We start from the raw sequence: 12,954 nt of genomic DNA, 5'->3' as shown, positions 1-12,954 counted from the left end.
GGAAGTCCAGAGACTCAGAAACACAAAGGGGTTGACCAATGCAATTAGTTCAGTCAGCAGAGTTTTTCATTTTTTACCTGACTGTAATGTTGTCCTAGAGACATCATCAACATTTATTCTCTAGGGGATACCAATATTTTTAAAGTTTCCCATCAGTCAAAGTCATGTATTTCTTGGAATTCCTCCCTCCTGGTTCCCGAGCATGAGCACAACTTGACTTTGGCTTCTCCTCCCCAGAAGTAAAGGACAACTCTGTGTTTCCATGAGCAAATCCCCGACATTCAACCTACCCTCTCATCTGAAAGGTCTACAGTCCTTGGGGAGAGAGAGAGAGAGAGAGAGAGAGAGAGAGAGAGAGAGAGAGAGAGAGAGAGAGAGAGAGAGAGAGAGCTGTTGTCATCTTCCAGGTAGGGACATGAGCCTAGACCTAACTATCTCACACTTCCCCAATGCTCCTAGGAGGTCCAAGTCAGACATGGAAGAAAGACTGAGAGAGAAAAGAGTTGATTCAATGCATCAGCTAAGGTAAATCAACAGCAACCAGTATCTCTGAAAGGAGCTCATCCTCTCCCAAGAGCCTGTGGGTTGATCATTGCCGATCATTTCCTCCCTTTATGGCTCATGTCTAGACAAAATAAAACTCCTGGATTTTTATAAAAATACTTTCAAGCTGAAAATATTCTTTCCTCATATTGCAATCTGGAGAGAATATTTTCTACTTAAATGATTTAAATTTGGAGAGACAGGAGGAAAGTGTCATGTGGTTGGATATCTATGGCATGCTGGTGAGCACATCCAGTCACAAAAATGACTCAAGTATCATCCTTTCTAGGACACTTGTGCATTCTTCCAGTGCTTCCCAGGGAAAATTGTTTTCCTCTTCTCTTTCCATCTATCACTAGCCACTCCCTCATACTAATGGACCTAAAATATCTTTAAGAAAGAATTTGTTTCATGAAGTGGCAAACTGTGAATTCAAGTATAATTCAGGGAGGGAGCAAAAATAATCAATTCTTACATTTCAGAAATCAGTCCCATGAAAAAGGATCACAACAAATTTCAGTCAGGTCTCATGGGATGGTTGAGGAAAAACTTGACACATGGCAGGATTTCTCATCTTTAAGCCTTAATGGGATGTTTCTGTTTTTCTAAGGTGTTGGGTCATTTCAGGGAAACATTCCAGGCTGGTGAGTCAGGCACCAGTAAGTTGTTAGGGGTAAACAGACTTTTGCCTGATGGTCCTTTTATTGCTATAAACTTCTATGAGCTAATTCTGTCCTAGAAGTCATTGTACATGACAACTTAACAACAACAATACTATTTTTCCAGATTTTGATTTAATTAATATGGGAAATGTCAAGCCAAGCCATTCACTTTATCAATGCAGATCAGTAACTGTAAAGAAGCTTTGTGCTGTTGCCTACATCACTGAGGGCTTGTCGAAGGTCCCATAGCCAAGATGGAGTACATGGTGGGATTTGAACCCAGGTCTTCCCAACAACTATCCTGATACCAGTCAGCTATCCAGATGTCAGGATGCCTCAAAATAAACAAAACACTATCAGGGTCACAAAAGGATGGATGAGGAGAAGCAACACCAATCCATTAATGAATAAGTCAGGCACTAAGATGAACACTGGGGATACATATACAGAATACACCCTGACCACGCATCTTATGCTTCTGAAGCTAGGTGTGGGTGAGAAAGAATTAGAATAAACTTGTCAAAATTAGCCTTCACTAGAGGTCTACCTTACATCGTCTACAGTCTATGGTCTATGGTTCATGATCTATGGACCACTATGCCCCAAGGCAGAGGCATTCTTTTCAATGTTGCCTGGCATCCACTGTGATCTTGGTAATAATATAAATGATCAGAGCAGGAAAATGAGAGTTTTTGAACTAGATGGCTAAGATCCCTTAAAACTTGAGATCTAAGATCCCAAGGGTGATTATGTTTGAGGTTGGATTAGAACTCTGAGTCTCTGATCCTGGGATTAGAGAGACTAGAATTGGACTTGAATGCACATTAATGGATGTCCTCCTATGGAGAGAGTAAAGATGAGGAAGAGGAGGAGGAGGAGGAGGATGGTAGTGGTGATGATGATGAAGAGGAGGGTGATGGTGGTGGTGGTGGTGATGGTGATGATGATGATGATGGTGGTAACAATAATAACAACTATATTTCACCCCTGCTTCCTAGATGCCTGCACTCATAGAAGAGGTCGCACCTGGAGATTTTTATATTTTTTTGTAGAAGTACAGCCTTATGGATCCACTGCACTGTTTGTTGTATCTCTCTTTGCCAGCATTAAGCAAAAACTCCAGCCATGATTCAATTTACTCCTTATTCTCCAGCCTCCTGCTCAACAGCCTGGCCAAACATTTTGAGATGGACTCATACAGTTTCCATCCCCATCACTCTTCCAGTTCTGGAATCAAATCAACTTTGCCCTCATCCCTGAATTGGCTGATTCTATGTATGACTTTATACTCTGTGGGGCTCCTTCTCCCATTGGTAACTTTACTGGAAGCTCCATTTGAAGAAAGTGCCAGAACAGCTGCCTCATCTGGACTTAGCCACCCCTACTTTACAGCTCCCTTTTTATTTGATATGCCTTTTCCCGTTAGAACGAAATATTGATGACAGGGGTTCTCTTTCAGGACAGTCTCTGGGGCATCATGAGTCCCCTTGAATAGCTTGTTGACTGTTGAGCATGACTTCCCTCTCCACACTCTCCATCTTTTCAATTTCACAACTACCTTGGATACTCATCCATTATATATATATATATATATATATATGGTTTATTGTAATAGCATTTTAGTTACCTATGAGTAGGGATCATTTTTGGTTTTGTCCTTATATCCTTAGGCTTAGCACAGTGATTGGCATATGATAAATTCTTAGTGTTTTTCATTCATCCACTCATTCATTAATTCATTCATTTGTTCATAATGACTGACACTTTGAAATGTGCAAATCACTTTCCATACATTATCTCATGAGTGACCCACAACAACCCCTTGATCTAGGTGCTACTGGTATTATTATTTCCCTTTTAGAGATGAGAAAACTAAGGTTCAGAAATAAGCATTTTGCCATGATAACATAGATGACACAATAAGTGACAAAGATAGGACTTGAATTCAAGTCTTTCTGACTACCATTCCCTTCTGTATCTATTACATAACATCCATTAGGGAAGATGCCTTATTTTACCTGCTTGAGAGTGGGGCTGTCGAAGGCATTTGGGAGTTCTCTCATCCTCTTATGATGCATTTATAAAGGGATCGAGCTCCCTTGTCCATAGCAATCTAAACTTATGGAGTACCCAGCACCTGAAGACCACCCAGAACAAGGAGATCAGGTGACCTCAATTATATTTAACAACTACTGTTTCATGTACCTGAATCAGAAGAAATTAGGGACCAGAGACATAAGGCAGACAGGCCAACATGTCTCCTAGCCTTCTCTTGTGAATATGTCTACTGTCCCATTTGTAAACTTCATAGTCAGATTGACTTCTTGTGGGGGTTTGTCTATATCTCTTTGAATCTTATGACTGATGAGCCCAAACCTCAAAAAAAGAATATTAACCTTTAGTTTTTGTCCATAAATAGAAAAGACAGGTGCCTAAATTATATACCTGGAGGGGGAATGGCAAACCCTTGTGCCTAAGACCCTCACCCTAACCATACTAGTCCTGCCAATCAATCAATAAGCATTTATTAAGCTCCTTCTATATACCAGGCACTGTGCTAAATTGACACAGTGTCAAAAAGTCCCATGTTGTTTCTTTGGTTATGACTTAGAGAAGTCATTTTCAACCATTAACATCTATCTTCAAATTAGTTTACTATCTTATTTTGTGTTTCTTAGAAGGTCCCTGAAGGAAAAAGACTCAGGATGAGTAAGAGGAAGCAAAGAAAAATCAACCTGTTTGTGCTCCCTAGATTGCCAGGTGGCCTATTCACTGAATGGGCATTACCTCACTTTAAGTGAGTACCTGAAAAGGTAGGCCAAGGTCTCCCATTGCATCCTGGGCTATTTCCAGCCATCCTGATAAATATCTGGTCACTGGATCCAGATGGTTCAGGAGGAGAAAGTGAGGCTAGTGACCTGCACAGCCCTCTCTCCCTCAAAACAAAGTCAAGTGTAAGTCATGTCATCATTTCTCTGATGTCATGGTCCTCTTCAAAAAAGGATGAACACAACCTGTGTAGAGGCCAGGTTCAGGTGGTGTGCTCTTGAGTGAAACTCTGGAAAACTAGAGGGTAGCATGAACATATTGGGAGTCCTTTAGGATTAGATGGGGAGAAGATGCTGAACGGGAGATGAAAGAGAGAAAGGAATTTCTCAATTTTAGCTAAGACCAGTTCTGGCTCCAACAAGTCAGTGATTCAAATAATAATACTTCTTGGTATTTCCCATGATGATACATGGCATTTTTTAATCATAAACTGACTCCACATCCATTCAAATTTCCCCCAAATCTATTTTCAACCCTTATCTTCTCAAAAAAAATTAATAAAGACCTTAGAGCCAGAATCTTAGAGTAAGAATGAAGCTTGGAGGTCATTTGGTCCAGCAACCCAACTTATAGTGGAATCTCTTCAAAAGAATCCCAAGTAGTCCATTAATCTTTCCACTGATGGGAACCTGACTCTTCATTTTCATTTCTGGGATCATATATACACATAAGAGTAGCCATGTCCACCTACATTAGCAGAAACCTTCATAGTTGGCCCACAGTAACCACTTGATGTCAGTGCTACAGGTATTATTGAGTATAAGATATGTCTTCAAGTTTATCTGCAAGTTTCTAGTTGGAACAATTGCCCCCTCTTACTATCAGTTTAGGTTGGAGAGTATTAAGTTCTTCTACTTCCATTCTTATTCTCTGTCATGATCTTCCAAGTACCCTTCCAACCACATCTGGAATGACTCCATCTTGTGTTATCAGAAGATGGCACTCATAGGATCATGTTTGTGATGGAAAGGTCTTCTAGTTCAATCATCTCAATTTGCAGATGAGGAAACTGAGGTCCAGACATGGAAGGGATTTCTTGCTGAAGGTTACATAACTATTACAGGACAGCAGAGGGATTTCAGCTGAGGTCCCTTGAGTCCACATTCATTGCTCGTGCCACTGTATCGCGATGCTTTATTAGAATAACCCAAAGCAGCCAGTGTGCTCCTAGGAAGCACTAAACTGGTGTGTTCCCTGAGGCAGGGCTTTAGACCCTAGTTTCAGCCCTGCTGACTCAATCAATGCATTTATGGTTCTGACTGCTTTTTGTCTCTCCCCTTTAGATTAATGAGAAAACCCCTATATTTCCACATTTCTTGATTGGTGAGGAGTGGACCAAGGCAGACAATGGGGACAGACAAGAAATCAGCAAATGTCTAAGGACTTTAAGATCTTTGCTCATCTCTCTGGAGAATTTCCCATTTGACAAAACATTAAAGGAAAAGTAAATGATCCAAGACTTCCCTGAAAGAAACCTACGAATCCTCAAAGCCTAAAAACTTCTTTTCTTCACATATCTCTGGGATCTGCTGGTCATCTTTTTGCCTTTTCCTTAAATTGAAATCTTCTCCTGGAGACCTGACACACACTGGTGGCCTTGTGCCTCTGAAGAAGACTCAGCCTGAAAGATGACAGTATAATTTCTGCATCCTTAACAATAACTACCTTCCATAGGATCAGAAATCCCAGGTGCCTACTAAGTCACCTCCCAGATCACTCCCCAGTCTCTTTCATCCCCACCCTGACTGCCTTATGAACTGGGATACCTAGTGATACCTAATATTCCTTTACATCTTATCTTCTCCCATTAGAATGATAGCTCTTGTCCGGTTTTCTGGGATTTGTATCCCCAGGATTTAGAGTTTCTGTCCTATGAGAAATGATTGATCAATGTTCACTGTATCTCAAATTCTCCTTCTGAAAGATTTCTGGCTTCTTCGACTCTTCATTGGGAGTAAGCTCAGATCCAGTCATGGCTGGGCCAGTGAATCATGAACTCTTTGAAAATATTCCAACCAGCAGCCCTGTACCTTGCTTTCCAGTATTTCAGGGAGGGATAATTGAGTTCCCCTACTCCCACGACCTTCAGCCTCTACCAGTCCATCACAACAGTATTTTGGCTGGATATTGAAGCCTGTACGCTCAAACTATGGCATGTGCACCCAGAAACAGAAGTCTTTGCTATCAGTCCTTCTATCTGATGCCCCGCCAGAGATAATTAAACTATGTTAATTCTGAGAAACAAGCCAGCTTTCAGTTTGGAAATTGTTCAGGAACGTTAGTGTGGCAACATCTTTTTTATAGAGGTTTTGATCCTCAGGGTGTTTCTCTGAATTTAAAAGGAAAAAAAAAACTTGTAAGACTTAATTAATAACAGCCCTAGTGGATGAGGAGCAAGGTTAAAGAAACTGTGTTCTGCCCACATTTCTGCTGATGTCAGGTAAATTACATCTTTCTCAGAGCAGCGGGGGGGCTCCTTGATAAGTTACACTAGGAAATGACTGCAGTGTATTAGATAATACGCAGGTGTCTTGCAAGAATTGATTCTCTTCCCATAAAAGGAAGACTTCACCCTCCTACTGTGGGTCAGTCTTCTCAGTTCAATTCAGAATCATCCTTCACATCATGCCCCACTGAGATAAAGGAGGCTTTGTAGTCATGGGATGGGAAGGATGGAGCCTTCTTTTCTCATCTGCTTAAGTGACCCCCATTACATTAGATCATGAATTTAGAGGCAGAAAAGACCATTGATGTCATGTAGTCCAACTTTCTCATTCTACAAACAAGGAAACTGAGGCTAAGAAAGGAGGAATTCAGTAAAATCCTTGGACTATTGCCACAGTTTCTTACCTTGTGTCCCTGCCTCCATTCTTTGTCTTCACCAATCTGTTCTCCACATAGCTGCCAATGTAATTTTCCTAATGCACATATCACTGCCTTCCCCCTACACACATGCACACACACACACACACACAGAGAGAGAGAGAGAGAGAGAGAGAGAGAGAGAGAGAGAGAGAGAGAGAGAGATAAATAAACATCCATGGCTCCTATTACCTTTAAGATCAAATATAAACTCTTTTCACAGACACTTAGAGCTTCACACAAAGTCCCTTCTTACCTTTCCACTTTTCTTATATGCTACTTCCCTTAAATCACTTCAATCTAGCCATACTGAGCAATATGCTGTTCCTCACATATGACTCTCCATCTCTGATCTCCATGGTTTTCTCCCATACTTAGAATACACCTCCTTCTCTCCATTCTGTCATATATATGCTCTAACTCAATCTTCAATGTCTACTGGCTGCTTCCCTGCTGCCCATGAAGCATATATATATAAAAAAAAATAAAGCCTTTCACTTGACCTAACCATTTCTTATAGTTTTCATCCTATATGACTCCTCTTTTGTTTGGATGAACTTCTAAAGAAGGTCACATCCAAAGGCACCTCCACCCCTCTTCCTCTCCCTCTTTTCTTTACTTTGTGTAGTCTGACATCTAACTTCATCATGCAATGGTAAATGTTCTCACCACTGTTGCCAGTCACCTCTCAGTTGCCACATATAGACCTTTACTCAGTCCTAATACTTCTTGAAGTCTCTGTAGACTTTGACACTGTAAATCACCCTTATATCCTTGATAATGACTTCTCTCTAGGATTTAGTAACATTCCTCTCTCCTAATTCCCCTCTTCTATCTCTGACAACTCTTTCTCCATCTCCTTTGATGGCTTTTCATCCAGATCATGCCGTTTAACGATAGCTTTCCCCCCAGAAGTCAGTCCTTGACCTCCTTTTTTTTCCTCCTCTATACTGTCTTCTTTGGGGATTTCAATAAATCCCATAGGTTTGATTAGAACCTCTGGGATTATGACTCTCAGAGTTACTTATTTGGCCCTAAAGTCTCTCCTAACCTCCAGATGTCTATTGGACATCTCAAATTGTGTGCACCATACACATCTGAAGCTCAACATGCCATAAAGTGAATTCAATGTCTTTTTGCCCAACCATTCCCCTCTTCCTAATTTCCCTATTGCTTCCAGAGGCACCACTGTCCTGCCAGTGACTCATATTTTACCTTGGACATCATCCTTAATTCTCCACTTTCTCTCACTTCTCGTATCCAAAATGTTCTCAATTCTGGTGATTTCTAACCTTTGAATATCACTCACATACCCATATACCCCACTACCCATATATCCCACTACCACTTTCTCCTCTGACTCGATCACCATCCTGAGACAGGCCTTTATCTCCTTACATCTTTATTACTGTAATAGTCATGCTCATGGACTTCTCTGTTTCAAGTCTCTCCCCAAATACATCCATCTTCCAGTGAATCAGTCAATAAAAATTTATTAAGTACTAACTATGTGTCAGGCAGGTCAGGCTGTGTGCTAAGTGGGAACACACACACATACACACACACATACACACATACACACACATACACACACATACATACACACACATACACACACACACATACACACACCCCAAATAGGCAAAAGACATTTCTTGTCTTGAAAGAACTTAAAATCTGACGGGGAAAACAACATACAAATTATGATGTACAAAAAATCTACACACAGAAGAAGTAGTAAATGATGAATAGACTGGTCACAAGAATTAAGGGGAGGTGTAAATACTTCTAAAAGATATTATTTTAGTTGTGACTCAAAGCGAGCCAGGGAAGTAAGCACACAGAGTTGAGGAGGGATGACATTTAGGAGAACCTGGGTGACAGCCAGAGAAAACAAGAGAGTTAAGAGATAAAGGGGCTTCTTCATGAAGTAGCCAGGAGGTAAGTGGCATGGGATAGATGAGCATACGGGGGCACAATATTTAAGAAGACTGGGAAGGCAGGAGGGGACTAATGAAGGACTTTGAATGCCAATCAGATCATTTTGCATTTTATCGTGGAGGTAATAGGGAGCAACACTAACTTATTGAGAAGGGGGTGATACGGTTGAACCTGTCGTTGTTCATCCTTTTAATGAAAGGATCAATGACATCATGGAGTAACGTCTTGACTCATGCATGAATCGGATTTCAGTGAGGCAGTTTCACAAGTTTCACAAACCTGACCTGTCTGACACGTACTCAGTACTTAATAAATATTTATTGATTGAGTCACTTGGAAGATTGATGTATTTGGGGAGAGACTTGAAATAGAGAGATCCATCAGCCTCACTCTCCCTTTCAGAGTTCTTGAAGTCTAGTGGTAAAACAAATGTCCGGATAACTGGTGATGGTCTGGACTACAGTCCAAATTGCCTTCTTTAGTCACCTTCAAGGTCTTTGGAACAAATTGTTCTCATGCACCCACTCTGCTCCAGAAAGTTTTCTAATGCTTTGGGTAGACGTCTTACTAACTCCCCAAAAGATTGGAAGCTTGATGGTTACCTTCAACCTGGTTTAGGTTATCTAAGTATGCTTGGACCTACTCTAGAAAACTACTTTGGTGGCCAAATGGATGTAATGAACTGGAGTAAAGAGAGACTGGAAGCAGGAAGACCCATGAGCAAGCTATTACAATGGTCCATGTTTGTAGTGAAGAGGACCAGGGTATGAGCAGTGGCTCATACTGCTCATACTCTCCACAGCAGTGGAGAGAAGGGGCATGTACGAACGATGTGGCAAAGGCAAAATCGATAAGCTATAGAAACATTGGATACAGAGGAAGAGGGAGACTGAGGAGTTGAGGATGAAATTTAAATTATGAGACTAGGGTGAGGAGAATCGTGGTGTGTGAGGAAGAGTCAATATGCATATTGAAGTCCCCTCTTAACAAGGCAGGTGTTGAGCGGGAGAGTACAAGTGCGAGCAATGTATAGAACTCATTGAGAAAGGAAGGGAGTGACCAAGGGATCTATAGGCAATAGCTATTAACAGCAGGATTTTTATTGGTAAATAGGAATATCATGAATCTGAAAGGAAGAGTGGTTACTGAGTGTTGGAGCTAGGGGAAGAAACTGGAAGTTGCAATGGGGAGCAAGGAGTATTTCAACCCACAGCCTTGATGAGTGGACTGAGGAGAGTGATGAAAGTGCAGCCAGTCCTGGAAGGGGTGATCAAGGAGGCTGTGTCATCAGAGATGAGTCAGGTTTAGGTAAGGGCTAGTAGCTACAAGGAGTAGGACATGAAAAGATTTAGGCTGAAGGGAAATTTGGTTTCAATGGAACAAGTATTCATGCCCATTCACCCGCCATTCTAAAAACACAGGTTTGACCATGTCACTCCTTGACGCTATAAACTACAGTGACTCCCTCTTACCTCCAGGATCAAATATGATCTTTTGGCTTTTAAATCTGTTTAAGTACAACTTTTTCCTACTTTCTCAACACTATTACTTTTGACTCCCCTCTACCTACAATATGCTACAGAGACATTGACCTCCTTGATCTTCCTTCCATATATGTTCTGCCTTCCATCTCTGTGTCTTTCCACTGGCTCTCCTTCATGCCTAGAATGTTCTCATTCATTGTTTATACCTCCTGGTTTTCTTCAAGTCACAGCCAAAATCCCGCCTTCTACAAATGGCCTCTCTCTTTTCCTCTGGAAGCTAATGCATCGCCCAAAGTGATTGCCACGCTTTTCTTCTGTATGGATCTTGTTTATAAAGAGTTGTTTGCATGCTGTCTCCTCCCTTTGACTTTAAGGCTGTGCTTTTTCCTTTCTTTTTTTCCCCAGGGTAAGCATGGAGCCTAACACAAAATAGGTGCTTAATCAACGGTTTGCTTACTGACTGCTGGTTTGGGTGTTATTGGATATTTCAATATGGATCCATCACAGACCAGCAGAAACTGGGCTGGTCTTTGTATCCCCACAACCTGCTACAAATCCCAGGACCTAGAAAGTGCTTATTGCATCTTCTTGACTCCCAACCCTCTACTCTCTGTGCCACCTAGATGTCCATGCTGTCTTCAAGTCAATGAGCATTTATGAAGCTCTCACTGTATGCCAGACACCGTGCTAAGTGCTAGGAATATAAATACAGAAAGAAAGAAGGCAGTCCCTGCTCACAATTTGGGAAGACAACATGGAAGCTGCAAAAGACAAGAGGGAAGGACAAAGGTGGTCCTCACAGAATAAAATAGAGGAAGACTCCAATGTAGCCTGGAGACACAAAGGCCTTCTTCTCCAGAAGACCATGAGCTCTTTGAGGTTAGGAATTGTTTCATGTTTTGTCTTGGGATCCCCAATGCCTAGCACAGTGCCCGACACATAATGGATAATTAATAAATGTTTGTTAATGAATTATAATCATGATTTACAATGGGGAGGTATCTTAGAAGCTATGTAATCAAACCCCCTCATTTTATAAATGAGAAAGCCACAGTCTAGATACTGGAAATGACTTGACAAACATCATATAGCTAGTACTTTGCAGAGCCCAGATTCGAATCCCCATGATCTAACTCCAAATGTAACATGTTCCCCTACATCACACTGCAGTTCACCATTCTATGCTCCTCTTTGAGTCTCAGTTTTCTCTTTTGTGATTTGAGATTATGAGACCTGACAATCTCTAAGAATCCTTTTAGCTCTAAAGTCCGAGTCTTCACTATGATTTTTCGGGCTTCCTTTGACACCTAGGCATATTGAATTCATTCTCACCTATATAGATGCTCTCTTGGCTCAATGTGCAGATGAAGCTAGGCAGGCATCATCAATTGCTGGCACCACTGGAGTCAGGACTGATCTCAAATACAGAAGGAGAAGCTGCTCCAATATTCCCAGAATTCGAGAGGGTAGTTTTGTCTTTTTTGGTCATAGCCTTTTTTAACTGCCTTGGAAAGTTGCACCTCTGACTGAGAAGCTGTCATGGGGCATCAGCTCAGTGGTTGGTTTTAAGGACACTTTAACCACCAGCCTCAGGCAGACAGGCATGTCACCATGACCTCTTCTGCCTTGAAAGAGTGGAGTCATCGAATGCCAGATACACAGACCCGTCTTCTAAGCTGAGAAGGTGGATGGCACACAATCAGTATCCACAAGGCAGTTTCTGGAGACAGTCAGGGACCTAAACCTTTTGATGGAGCCAAGTCAAGACTGGCTGTGGGATGGAAGGAAGGTGAAACAGGCACTGACTGATCTGCAAGAATGTTGCGGTTGTCATTATTTTTTGTTTTTGTTTTAATTGCCTAGGCCCTGGGAGCTTCCTTCATTTTTGCCCTTGCTCTCCTAACCCCCAAAGGGAGTAGGAGGCATGCATGGAAGAGCCCCTGCACTTTCTTGAGGATCCTATCCATTCTTCATTCCCAAGGTTTACTTCTATGCCTCCTTCTCATCCTCTCCCTTGCTTTCTTTGCTTGATTTCGTCTCTTTATAGGCACTGTCACCTCTCCAGTCAGGCTTAAGGATGTGCTGACTGGCAAGTGCCCCAACCTTCTCTTCTCCCCTATTTTCCAGAATGTTTGGAGAATCAACAGGGGATGAACAGAACATCTTCATGTCACAGTTTGCCAGGGACAACATTTATCGATGGCCTCCACATTGAGGTTACTCTAGATCAGGTTCTGGGAGGTGGAGGCCTGGATTCTAGTCCTGGTTCTACTGCTGCATGTCCTTAGCTGAGTTATTGAGATGCTCTTGAAAGGTTAGTTTAAATCATCTTTAAGCCCTGTGCTAGGGGAAACATTTGAAAACTCCAGGATTCAGTGATCTTTCTCGCTGCATGAAAGGAAAAGTCACTAAGTAGGATTGTGACATGTCTCTTCTGGGAAATGTTTGCTTTCTATGAAGCTTGTCATCATCATCATCATCTTCTTCATCATCATTGTGAGACCACAGGCTATAATTTGAAGAGACTTTGCTGATGATCAAGTCTAACCTCCCTCACCCTTTTTTAAGGTGAGAAATATAAAGGTCAAAGAAGTTAAATGACTTAAGGTCACATAGCTAAGTGTCTTGAGGCA

This window comes from Notamacropus eugenii, chromosome 6 (assembly GCF_028372415.1).
Source record: "Notamacropus eugenii isolate mMacEug1 chromosome 6, mMacEug1.pri_v2, whole genome shotgun sequence".
NCBI lineage: Eukaryota > Metazoa > Chordata > Mammalia > Diprotodontia > Macropodidae > Notamacropus > Notamacropus eugenii.
The sequence above is the reverse complement of the archived record's forward strand: the minus strand, read 5'-3'. Positions refer to the sequence as shown.